General features: G+C 43.0%; 1 long non-coding RNA gene and 1 pseudogene across 1 annotated transcript; both read left to right on the plus strand.

The window, feature by feature from the left end:
• Window positions 1–4,657: 4,657 nt before the first annotated feature.
• On the plus strand, window positions 4,658–10,161 carry LOC133234058 (uncharacterized). Its single transcript, XR_009731955.1, has 2 exons — window positions 4,658–5,769; window positions 8,628–10,161. It is a non-coding gene; the product is annotated as an uncharacterized LOC133234058 (long non-coding RNA).
• Window positions 10,162–10,998: 837 nt separating this feature from the next.
• Window positions 10,999–13,188, plus strand: LOC133234710 (liprin-alpha-1-like; annotated as a pseudogene).
• The last annotated feature ends 43 nt before the right edge of the window (window positions 13,189–13,231 follow it).

The following is a 13,231-nucleotide window of genomic DNA, read 5'->3' on the forward strand; positions in this document are numbered from 1 at the left end:
GGGAATGCAATGTTCTGTGTGTATCAGTCAGATCAGGCTTGCCACTCATGTAATTCAGATTCCGGTAGCCACGTTGAGTAAAAGCAGAAGTAGGTGAAATTACCTGTAATGTATTTTATTTTAGCACACATAAAATATCATTTCAGTGTGTAATCAACATGATAAAACCTAATGAAATAGTTCACGTTCTTTTTTTCATGCTAAGTCTTTAAAATCCAGTATGTGCTTTAGGCTTTCAGCGCATCTCATTGTAGAGCCAGCCACATTTCAAGTACTTCATGGCTGCAGGTGACTACATACCAGGGGGCCCAGTTCCACGAGAGATGTCTCTTTAACGTCTCCCACTGGGATTATGAACTCGGCTGTTACTCCTTTTCCATTTCTGTCAGTTTTTATGTATTGATATTTTGAGGTTATGTTATTAGGTACATTCACATTTAGAATCCTCATCTTCTTGCTAGACTGAACTTGTATCAGTATGAGATGCTCCTTTTTATCACTAATAATGCTTCTTTCTTTAGAGACTATTTGACAGTAATATTGCCACATCAGTTTTCTGTCCTTGTTGGCCTGGGTATCTTTTAGGTTCACCTGTCTAAAAGATATTCCATCTTAACATGTAGCTCTGTGAATAGTGTATAGTTTTCATTGTAATCAGTTTGACACTTTATCTTTTAATGAGAGTATTTGCTCTGTTTATAATGTTGATATTCAGTGTGTAGACATCGTGTTGCTGTGTGTTTTCTGTTTGTCTCCCCTAGTCTGTGTTCTTTGCTCTTGCCTTCTTTTAAAGCTATGAAGTGTTTCTCTAGTTCTGTGCTCCTCTGTCAGGTTGTTAGGTGCACATTTGCAGACACAGCGTGTGTTTCACACTCAAGACTAACTTAGTACTTTTACTGCCTCCCTGACTTGACTGTTTCCTCCTTGTCACTGTTACACTTTGAACTGTTAGATATATATTTGGCATTAACATCATTGTTTTGTAGAGTTTGTATTTACCCTCACAGTTACCTCATTGTTGGTCTCTACTTGTTTATATTTCTGTCAGAGACTACTTTTCTTTTTCCCAAAGCTCTGCCTGAATATTTTTTCGTTCATGTGTGTGGGTGATGAGTTGTCTCATTTTCATTTGCCCTAAAATCTCTATTTTGCTTTCACTTTTGAAGAGTGTTTTTGTTGAGTATAGAATTCCAGATTGGTGGTTATTTGTTTTTCAGCATTTTACAGATGCCAGTCCATTATCTTCTGACTTCCTTGTTCTTGGAAAGTCAGCTCTCAGTGTTGCTGTGCCACTAAAAGCCACACCTTTTTTCCTCTGAGTGCTTGAACATTCTCTTCTTGCCTTAGGCACCTGCAGAGCTGCTGAAACCAATGTGTGGTTTTCATTTTTGAGTCAGTGGTCTGATTCTTGAACCAAATCTTGCCACTGTCCCTGTCAGTCAGTTCAGTCGCTCAGTATCTGACCCATTGTGACCTCATGAACTGCAGCACACCAGGCTTCTCTGTCCATCACCAACTCCCCGAGCTTGCTCAGGCTCATGACCATCAAGTCATTGATGCCATCCAACCATCTCATCCTCTGTTGTCCCTTCTCCTGCTGCCTTCAGTCTTCCCCAGCATCAGGTTCTTTTCCAGTGAGTCAGTCCTTTGCATCAGGTGGCCAAAATATTGGAGATTCGGCATCAGTCTTGGCAGTGAATATTCAGGTCTGATTTGCTTTAGGAGTGACTTGTTGAATCTCCTGGCAGTCCACGGGGCTCTCAAGAGTCTTCTCCAACTCCCCAGTTCAGAAGCATCAATTCTTTGGCGTTCAGCCTTCTTCATGGGGCAACTCTCACATCCATACATGACTACTGGAAAAACCATAGCTTTGACTAAATGGCCTTTGTCGGCAAAGTAATGTCTCTGCTTTTTAATATGCTGTCTAGGTTTGTCATAGGTTTCCTTCCAAGGAGCAAGCATCTTTTAATTTCACCATCTGCAGTAATTTTGGAGCCCAAGAAAATAAAGTCTGTCACTGTTTCCATTGTTTCCCCATTTATTTGCCAAGAAGTGATGGGGCCAGATGCCATGATCTTCATTTTTTTGAATGTTGAGTTTTGCCAGCTTTTTTACTCTCTTCTTTCACTTTCATCAAGAGGGTCTTTCGTTTCAACCCCTGGAGGCATTTCTTATTCCCCTTTCTGTCTTTTCTCTACCATGAGGGTCCCCATTTATACTTTTTAACAACGTAGTTTAACAAGGGGCTCCTTCAATATATTCTATCCTTTTTTTCTCTTATATATATTTTTTACCCGACCCATCCTTCAGTTCACTGATCATCTTTTCAGCTTTCTCCAATTTGATGTTAAGCCCAGAGACTGAATTCTTAAATTCAGTCACTGTTATTGTAAAGTTCTAGAGTCGGTTTTGATTCTCATAAATTTTTCCTTTTGTCAAGTATATTTTTCAACAGGTGACATTTGCATCTGATACCTCTAGCATACCTCTGATATGCTGATATACATCTGATACCTCTGGATCTGGTTCAGTTTTTTTTTTCTCTTGGTCCTGTTTGTTGTTACACCCTCTTTTGCTTTTTTGATTGCATGATGGACATTATGTTTGGAAAACTCTAGAGGTTCTGAGTGATGCTGTCTTCTCCAGAGTTTCCTCTGACACAGACCTCCAGTGGGGACAGAGGTGTCTGTTCACTTAGGGCCTGATAGACTTGTGGCTGGGGGTTCCTTGTAAGCTCAGTCTCAGCAGCCTTCACCCACCTTTCCCCCTGAGCCCAGGTAGGAGCTTTCCAGCATCTCCGTCTGGAAGCCTGGGCTGCCTCCCAGGCTCCCCACTTCTCAGCAGGTCCTGAAGCCTACCGTGTGTCTCCTGAGTACCACGAGGTGACAGATAGTGCTCAACCGGTTTGGGCAGAGTGTTGGGTACGTTTTCTGACATCCGAACTGATTCAGTAGGCCTGCACTGAAATTTTTGTCTTCCCAGCCCAAGGAACCGTCAAGAGCTGTATTAGCCAGCCCCCTCTGCTTGACTTTTACCCTGCCTTTTCTTCACAGAGTCGGCTTTGTTCAGATGGCCCGAGGGAAGGAGCGGGCCTCTCAGTCTTCAGCTCCCTCACTGGGCTTCCCTTTTGTTTGAAATCTTGGATTGTGGCTGCCTAAGGAGCTCTTTTAAACTGTATTTAGCTTTTCTAGCTCTTGGTAGGCTGACCTACAAGCTGCTTGCATCTGTCACTGGAAGTGGGGACATCCTGGGTGTATTCTGTCATCTGAAGCCACATGTAACAGTCACGGTACTTGTATTGATCAACTTTGATACTGGGGAAAACGAGAACCAGGGGTCCTTGCTTAGTACCCACGGTTGTGTTTCTGGTCAGAATCCCCAGCTTGCCCAGGCTGTTTCAGTGCCACGTGAACTTGGGAAGGAGGTGGAGCAAGCAGCCCACGTGGCCTGGAGACAGAGGAGCCAGTCTCCCCTCTTCCCTTGCCCCTTCTGGCCCAGGGCAGGCCTTGTGATGATGGGCTGCTGGTGGTGGAGGAGAAGGCTGAGGAGGGAGGGTTACGTGACCTGTACTCTGTGACATGGTCACATGTGGGTTTTCTTTTTCAGTTTGAAGACTGCTTTTAGTCTTCCCTCCAGTTTTACTTTAAGGTAGAAAATGAAGATTTTATTCTTAAAGTTGAGCACAGTGATTTTACAGTCTTTTTGAAAGCAACAGTTGAGGTTTTAAAAACACATCTCAGAGAACTCCAGTAGATAAAGTCAAAAAAAGAGAACGTGTTCAGGGTGAACTGTGGGTGGGACCCCAAACTGTACTCTGTCTCTCCCAGAGTGTGTAATTGGTGAGATGGGTGGATATAGCACCCCAAGCACCCTGGGGACCGAGGCCCTCAAGTGACAACAGAGGTCCAGGCTGAGCCAGGAGCAAGTGACCTATGCCCTGGCTAGTGGAGAGCCGCGAGGGTGGGCGTGGGGCCAGGAGAGGGGTGGGAGACTCAGGGGCGGAGGGTGGGGCAGCACCTGGTGGGGTCTGGGAGGCACTGGCTGTCGTGACTCGAGGCAGGGACACCCCTGAACCTCCACCTTGCAGCCCCCACAGAGCATAGTCATCTGACAGCCCAGGGTCGAAGTTAAAAGGGCGAGTTCACAGCAGGTTGAAGGAACCGCTGTCCCCATTGTGGGTTCATTTTAAGTGGCTGGAGCGAGGTGGTCAACCCTTGCTGAGCTCGAGTGAGGGAGTCAGTCCGGGAGGATCGAGCTCAGGGTGAGAGTGAGGGGCAGCTAGCGTGGTGAGTCCTCCTCAGCTGGGTGGGTTCTGGGGACTCCCTTGAGTTCATAGGTGCCCTTTCAGTACCCCCACTGGAGGCTTGTTTGGGGCTTAAAGGGGGCAGAAGCCCACTTAGAAGATGTGCTCATTCCCAGGGGTGGTGGTTTCTGAAGGAGTTTATTCTGGTTGGTTCAACTGTCACCCAGTATCTTGCAGGCTCATGTTTGACAGGGGGCCTGAGCGGTGGGCATGGCCTTCCTTCTCCCGCACCCCACACTCACCTGTCATCTTTTTGGCAGCCTGTCCCCCCTCTCTGCACCCTTGACGGTGGGCCTGAGCCCAGCCCCCCTGTTACCACGGAGTCCCTTGTGACTGAGTGGGTTCCGGTTCCAGGCTCCTGGGAGACGTGCTGGAGGCACAGCCTTCATGCCATTACTCCTTGAGACAGTGGTGCTAGTGGTCATAGTGTGAGAGCAGTGGTCATAGTGTGGGAGCGGTGTGTGTGAGAGTGGTGTGTGAGAGCAGTGTGTGTGAGAGCAGTGGTCATAGTGTGAATAGCAGTGGTTGTAGTGTGGGATCGGTGGTTATAGCTCAGGAGCAGAGGTATCCTACCGTGAAACAGCAGTTGCCCCCGAGTGGGGGTCTGCCCACATCCGCGAGGTTGGGTTGCAGAAGGGCCCGCCTGTGGGCGCTTTTTCAGTGCTGCAACCCCAAGGCAAAGGCCAAGACAAGGAAGAATTTGGCCTCGGCCCAAGTCCTATAAGAAGAGTGGCCTGAGGTGATGTCAGGATGCATTTAACAGGAGGCTTCCTGTGTGCTGTTTTGGATCTGTCAGGAATTCTCTACTCCATTAATTCCTGAATGAGAGCAAGCCTCTCCTGTGGGCTGAAGAATCCAGGCATTTCCTTCATTAATTTTTCTATACAGTGATAAGTACCCTCTTCCTTCTTGTGAACCATATGGTAAAAGTGACTGTTTACAACTCTCTCTCTCTCTGTAATATGGATTGCCTATGTTTTGTAAGTCTGGAATTTTAATTTTTATCTTTGCTGAGAATAAGTACCTTGTAAGACAGTATATATTTCCACACCATGTTGCTTAAAGCAACTTTGTTCCATTAGAGCTCTGGTCCCCGTGTCTTTCTTTCTTTCTCTCTCTCTATCTCTTTTTCAGGCTGATCCCTTGGAGCTCTGCAGAGGCTCTATGAGTTCACTTTCCTACCCGGGCTTCTAAGACCCTCTCGAGAAGGCACTCTGCGTGTTCACTCCATCAAGAGGGCACCTGAGGCCTCCGTGAACAGAGCAAGTCCCTTCTCAGGGGCTTTATTGGCTTTCTGCATAAACCAAGGAATATCAGCCTCTTTCTGTCCCTTACCTTCTTATCGTCAACTCCAGACCACCAAGTTCAGGTCCATTAAAGGACCTCAACAAGTGGCGCCCAGAACAGGGACTTGGTACATGTAGGCAGATTCTTGGACGGAGTGACCCCAGGGCCTATTGAGGCCGGTAAGTACTAAGACATGGGTAAAAAGGCTGGAAAGCCCCATCACTTTTCTACTTTACTTCATCACTTATTTAAAGTTCAGGGATCTAACGAAATGCATGCTGATTTTTTAGCTAGATTAGAAACTGCTATTCCCTGTAGTGTATTTGGAGAAGCCAAAAGGCAACTAAAGAAATTATTTGCTTTAAAACTCTCTCTCTCTTTAATATGGATCGCCTGTTTTGTAAGTCTGAAATTTTAATCTTTATCTTTGCTGAGAATAACTACCTTGTAAGGCAGTATATATGCCCACACCATGTTGATTAAAACACCTTTAATTACTTGCAAATTACTTGCATTATGTGATAATGCAAATCAGGGATGTCAAAAAGCTATAGCTCCAATTCATGAGAAAGGGACTATTATTGATTATTTGAAGGCTTGTCGCAATCTAGGATTAGAAACTCAAAAGATGCAAATGGTAGCTGAAACAATAGCTGCTGCCTTAAGAAAGGGAAATAAAGGATGCTTTACATGTGGAAATAAGAACCACTTAAAAAGGGATGGCCCTAAGAAAGCTTAAAAAAAAAAAAAAAAGAAAAGAAAAATATATAAGATTAAAAAACCTCAAAAAATCTGCCCTGGCTACAGTAGAGGAATGCATTGGGCCAAAGATTGTAAGTCTAAATCTGACAATGAAAGAAAACCTATTCCAGAAAACTCCAAGCAGGGACCCCCCGGGTCCCCTTCAGCAAAAACCTGAGACAAATTCCATCTTTTACCTGAAACCCTCAACATCTGGCAGTGCTGCCATCGATGGTATACCAGCTTTGTTTTTAGATACTATGAAGTTAATGAGCTCTATTTAAATTCAAATTCACGTGAACTGAAAAATATTAAATATATATAATTATTTAAATATGAATATAATTTAAATATAACTGTTTGCTAATCTAATTAAGACATGTCTTAAGTCATCAGCATTATATAATACTTTTATTATGCCTAGGTTTAAGGTAAACTAAATTTGTCAACAAAAAGGTAACTCTCTCTCTATATATATATATATAAATATATAAATGAGATAAAAACTTTTAGATAAACTATTAAAAGTAATTATATTTTTAATAGAATAATCTATTATTATAATCTAAAATAGTCTCTTAGGATTGGAATAACTTAAATTTCTAGATTTGTACTAAACTAAATAATAAAAGTTTATTAAATAGCTAGGTCATTTCCAAATAAAATAAAAACATTAATTACTAAACATTAACTTCCTCTTACAAAAAGTTTTTCTTACAGAAAAACTAAAGAGATTTTAAACTATTAATAAATATATTTTATAATGTATAATATATTGATATATATATAAATATAAATACATATTTATATGTAATAAATATATTCACCAATCTATAAAATGCTAATATACAAGACACTTCATAGTTGCTAAGGAAAAGTGAGATATATGCTTTTAATAAAAAGATATAAGATATGACATACTCAGATATACATTCCACATTTCCCTGGGGGCCACTGCTCATTTAACAAACAATACAATTATTAAGATAACTTGGAAGAATGACGAGCCTATTTGGACAGAGCAGTGGCCCCTCAGGAAAGAGAAATTACAGGCGGCTAAGGAACTTATAGATGCACAACTAGAAGTAAAACATATTGAAGAATCTTGTTCTCCTTGGAACTCTATTTTTGTCTTAAAAAAAAAAAAAGAAATCTAACAAATGGCGTCTCCTAACAGACCTTAGAAAAGTTAGTGCATCTATGAAACCTATGGGTGCATTGCAAGCAGGACAAGATTGCTTTTTTAATATACCTTTACACCCTTTAGACCAAGAGAGATTTGCTTTCTCTCTCTCTTATCCTAATCATATTAGACCTCATAAACGGTACCAATAGACGGTACTGCCACAAGAGATGATGAATTCTCCCACCATGTGTCAGTACTACATAGCCAAAACCCTTGAGCCTGTGAGAAAGCAATTTCCTAACTTTCTTGTTATTCACTATATGGATGATATATTGTTTTCGGCTCCATCTATCTTAAACACTGAACACATGTTTGATATAGCTCAACCATGCTTTAAAAACTCTAGATTAATCATTGCCCCTGAAAAAATTCAAACCTCTACACCTTACTATTACTTAGGGTTCGTTGTTAATAGGCAACACATTACTCCCCAACTAACTCAGCTCCGTGCTGATAAATTATCAACCTTAAATGATTTTCAAAAGCTCTTAGGTGATATTAATTGGATTAGACCTTCTTTAGGCATTGCTAATTATCAACTGAATAACCTATTTAGTACTTTAAAAGGAGATCCTGATTTAAATAGCCTTTGTTCACTTTCTCAAGAGGCACGAGAACTCTGGTGCAAAATAAATTACAAAAACAATTTCTTACTGGCATCAAAATAGATTTACCTCTAGAATTGTTTATACTCCCCTCTCATTCTCCCACAGGACTTATTGCCCAACAAGAACACCCAGTAAAATGGATCTATACCCATTTTATGGAAATAAAGTCACTTACACCTGACCTTGAGTTAATTGCTCTAATCATCAATGGAAGAATTAGGACTAAAACTCTAATTGGCTCTGATCCTCATAAACTTGTAATACCTATCAATAAATACATATTACAGGTATTCCTTATAATCCACAGACACAAGACATAGTCAAAACAAACACATCACACACTAAAGTTACAAATAAAAAAATTTTAAAAAGGGGAATACACAGGTACACTACTGTCTTCCTTATCTAAAGCAGACTTTACTAGGTTCTAACATATTTTCTAAACCTATAACTATTGTTAATACAGCTTTATTTGTTTTAAATTTTTTAACCTCTTCTTAAGATTCGACCCAAGGGGGCCCCCGGCATTCAAAATGGAGATGAAACAAGAACCCCAGGAAGAAGAAATTCCAATACGGGCTATGTCTGCTCCAAAGATCTCCAGAAAGCACCGCCCTCGGCGGCATCACCCCGATGATCTCCTCACTTGGAGACAAATAAAAATCCTACTAATCAAGCTGAAAATTTGGTCTCTCAACAGGGGTTGCCTCTGAGTCCTGAATACATTCTCCTGGCAACGCTCAGTCTTTTGGCCTGTACCTCCCCCTGCTCAAGCTTGGACTAACACCCAACTCCCCTCTATTACAAGTGGTCAGATGGATGGAGAGAGGACCAATCATTTCAACTAATGACTCTATACATATGCTTTCTCCCTAGTACATGAAAGGGCCCTCACACCCTGGGCAGGAAAGAAAACTCATTAATATTTCTTTAGGCTATGAAGTCCTTCCCTTGTGCATGGGCCCAGCAAAATTGTGCATAAACGTCAGTCGACAAATTTGGGCTTTCGTCCTGCCTCCAAAAGAAGACTTTTGGACACTGCTTGGATTATTTACTGCCCTTTCATTGTCTGTAAACCATGTTTATATTACTGTAACTTTAGGTAAAGAGTTAGGGAAAGAACAAAGAACTTTATGCAAAGGCTTTACTTATAAAAACTTTACTTATACTCCCATTCCTTGGGACAAACATCAAACCAAATCAAGAAAATCAATGTTTATGGCTAATCATACAGTTGTTGATTGGGGACCCCATGGTATGTGGTTATCTGACTGCTCAGATGATATTAACAACACTGTGTGTGATATGGAAGGTCACTGACACTACAATGGAACATTACTATGACAAAGGACTTCTTGAATGGCTTGACTGTGGATTAGCCCCACCTCCTCCTAAGATCGTCCTCGATAAACAGAGTGGGCCTGAACAATGGGCCATTTGGAAACTTGCTGCGAGCATCAGAGCACAGAAGAACTTGGAACTTGGACCGGACATTTCATAGGGACCAGTCGTCATAGTAACTATTTCTTTCGCTACAATCAGTCATATTTTATACAGGCCTGTGTCCCACTTCATTTTGTTATAGCCATAGAAAATTTACAATTTAATAAGACTTTTACGTTCTGCAACTTGTATTAATTGCAAACTATATACTTGTATTAACTCCTCTATGTCTTTAAGCTACTCAATTTTGTGTTATTCCTGTTCATTTCAATCATAGTGCCTACAACTGGGAACAAATCAAATTTCATTTACAAAATATAAGTGATAATGCCTCTCTGAATGTACAATTACTATAAAAGAAAATCTTTAAAACTTTTTCTAAAAATCTGCCCTCTGCCCCGAATTTGGAAACTTTAGCTGAACAAATTACCTGGGCTAGACCCACGAGGATGGTTTCAAAGTATTACCCACAGTATCGGGTCTGGAACTGTAGCTTTGGTGATTGTCTTGATAATTATATTTGTTGTTTACCGTCGCCTTTCTATTAGGTTGGTTAATACTAACCAAACTCATTTGATCAAGACCTTTTTTTTTTTAAATATAATAGAATGGAATTGTCAGGAAGCATTTAACAGGAGGCTTCCTGGTGCTGTTTTGGAACTGTCAGGAATTCTCTGCTCCTTTTTAATTCCTGAAGAGGAGAGGAAAGCCTCTCCCATGGGCTAAAGAATCCAGGCATTTCCTTCATTAGTTTTTCTATACAGTGGTAAGTACCCTCTTCCTTCCTGTGAACCATACGGTAAAAGTGATTGTATACAACTCTCTCTCCCTTTAATATGGATCACCTATGTTTTGTAAGTCTGGAATTTTAATCTTTATCTTTGCTGAGAATAACTACCTTGTAAGACAGTATATATGCCCACACCATGTTGATTAAAACACCTTTGCTCCATCAGAGCTCTGGTCCTCGTGTATTTCTCTCTCTCTCTTTTTTAGGTTGATCCCTTGGAGCACAGAGGCTCTCTGAGTACACTTTCCTACCCGGGCTTCTAAGACCCTCTCGAGAAGGTGCTCTCCATCTTCACTCCATCGAGAGGGCACCTGAGGCCTCTGTGAACAGAGCAAGTCCCGTCTCAGGGGCTTTATTGGCTTGCTGCATAAATCAAGGAATATCAGCCTCTTTCTCTCCTTTACCTTCTTATCGTTGACTCTAGACCACCAGGTTACAGTCCATTAAAGGACTTCAACAAGGTGAGAGCAGCCAGGGACTATGCCCATCGGATTGGCCCTCACCCAGTGAAGCGTTGGGGTTGTGTTTCATTTTGTTAGCATAGTTGTGGGCCCTGCCGGCCAGGGAGTTTGGGCCTTAGTGGGCAGGATCGACCCCAGCAGTTTACCTTGTAAGAGGTTGTGCAGGTGTTGCATGGAGGATGGGCGGGGGCCCCACAAGAAGGGAAACACTGGCTGGAGGAGTCACGGGGGCACGTGGACTGAGCTATCAGGTCAGTCCTTGAAACAGAAAGGCTAGGCCCCTTAAAGTCTCCCTTCTTCCAAAGAAAGAATACACTGGCTGGAGGAGTCTCTGGGGCATGAGGATCCAGCTAGAGAGTCAGTCCTTGAAGTAGAAAGGCTAAGCCCATTAATGTCTCCCATCTTGCAAACCACAGAGCAATGTGTCCAGTATTTTAATGATGGGGACCTTCTGCTTACGTGTATGACATACACCCTTATAGCTTCACATGTCTACTACATGCCTCTTACAAGTGCTGGGCACTGTTCTGGGTGCTGGACACTCAGTATGTAGTAGGGGATACATAGTCCAGGATCTTTCTATTTCTGCAAAGAAAAATAGAAGAACGAAAGACTCCATGTGGTTCAGCTTGAGTAAGTTCACCACGTCGACGGCTCTGCGTTCATGTAAATTGTGGTAAAATACATATAACATAAATTTAACAATTTAACCAGTTGACTGAATGACTGGGTGGCTTCAGTGGAGTCAGGCTAACAGATGGCCTTGGGGTGCCATCCGCCTTTGTCCCAGAGGAATACTCCAAAACTTGGTGGCCTTGTAGGCCTTCCCTTTATTCTTCACTCTCCCCAGTGGCTCTAGGTCATTGATCTGTGTGTCATTTAAGAATCTCTTTATTCACTTTGTTGTTAGGTTTATGTATTGGAAAGCTTCTCAGACGTCCCTGGGTCTTGAGAAGGCAGGCTTGGATTCCGGGTTCTCCCCTGCCACATGCCTGCCAGGTCGAGGTGGAGGCCAAAGGCCAGTCTGAGTTGTGGTGGTCTGTGTGGTCTTGGGGTCAGTGGACCCCCTCTTCTCTGGAGGGGCAAGGAGATCCTTTGTGTGGAGCCTGGAGAGACTTGACAGGGTCAGTCTTCACAGTCTCGCTCTTTTTTTAATTTATGTTTGCATTTAGTTTCTCCTTTAACTGTTTTCTAGGAGTTTTCAACTCCTAGTGTAGAACTCAAAATATGCAGGGAGCAGCTTATTAAAAAAGAAGAAGAAATTGCTGAACTGAAAGCAGAAAGAAGCAACACCAGGGTCAGTACGGGGATTCTCACGTGTTGACATTTGCCCCACGTGGGTCACTGCTAGCCTCCGTGTTGCTATCTATAAACTCTGTCTGATTTTCAAGTCATTTTTCTCATCTTCCCACTGAGAAGACCAGGGTGGATCAGTTCGTGATTCTCATACCTTACTTCAAATTTATGATGAGAGCTAATGTAATTTTAGTACATTTGAGAGGGGAGTTCTCAACTTACATTTTTGTCCATGCTACACTTTGCATGGGATCTTAGTTCCCCAATCAGGGATTAAAACCCATGACCCCTGCAGAAGGGTGGAGTCTTAACTACTGGGCCACTGGGGAAGTCCACTCTTAACTTTAGACAGAACTGGCGGGATTCCAACGTGCCTTAGCATGTTTCCAGCTGTAGCGTGAGTCTGAAAGGAGTTATCAGCCCTGAAGTCAAGCATGAGGTTGAAAGTGCTCCTTTGGCCCTGCCCTGCAGCTGCTATTGGAGCACCTGGGGTTACTGGTTGCCTGGTACATGCTGTCCCTCCGGATTACAGCAGGAAAGCAGCAGGCACAGTCCCCAGCTAGCATGACCAGCGAGGTGGAGGTGCTTAGGGCGCTGAAATTGCTGTTTGAGCACCACAAGGCCCTGGACCAGAAGGTACCAGCCACCCATCCATCCTGGATTTGTACACTTAGTGCCTTGTTTTGACCTCACCGATTGCCTGGAAGTGCTGTGTTCCTTCCCTCTCAAAACAAGGCTAAGGCTTCCTTTCCCCCTTAGAGACCCTCCTACGGCTCTCTAAGCCACGAGGAAGAACTGACTAAGGTGATCGCACTCAGAAAGTTATAGACAAGCAGTCACAGGAGGAGAGCCAGTTTAAGGAACGCCTGGCAGCCCTCTCTTTCCACGTTTCAGAGCTGGAGAAGGACCTGGACACAGCCAGGAAGGATCTCCTCAAGTCCAAGGATGTGAACGTGAAACTGCAGTGGGACATCCGCAAAGTGAGTGACGGCGGTCATGTCTGTTGTCCTGAGGTGGACTGTGGGTCCCTTCTTCTCCCGGTGATCTCAGCCTTGGCATGGCTGCGTGAGTAAGAGCAGAGCACTGGAGAGACCACAACTAGCTGCCTCCCCACCT

Source organism: Bos javanicus, chromosome 21 (genome assembly GCF_032452875.1).
Source record: "Bos javanicus breed banteng chromosome 21, ARS-OSU_banteng_1.0, whole genome shotgun sequence".
Taxonomy (NCBI): Eukaryota; Metazoa; Chordata; class Mammalia; order Artiodactyla; family Bovidae; genus Bos; species Bos javanicus.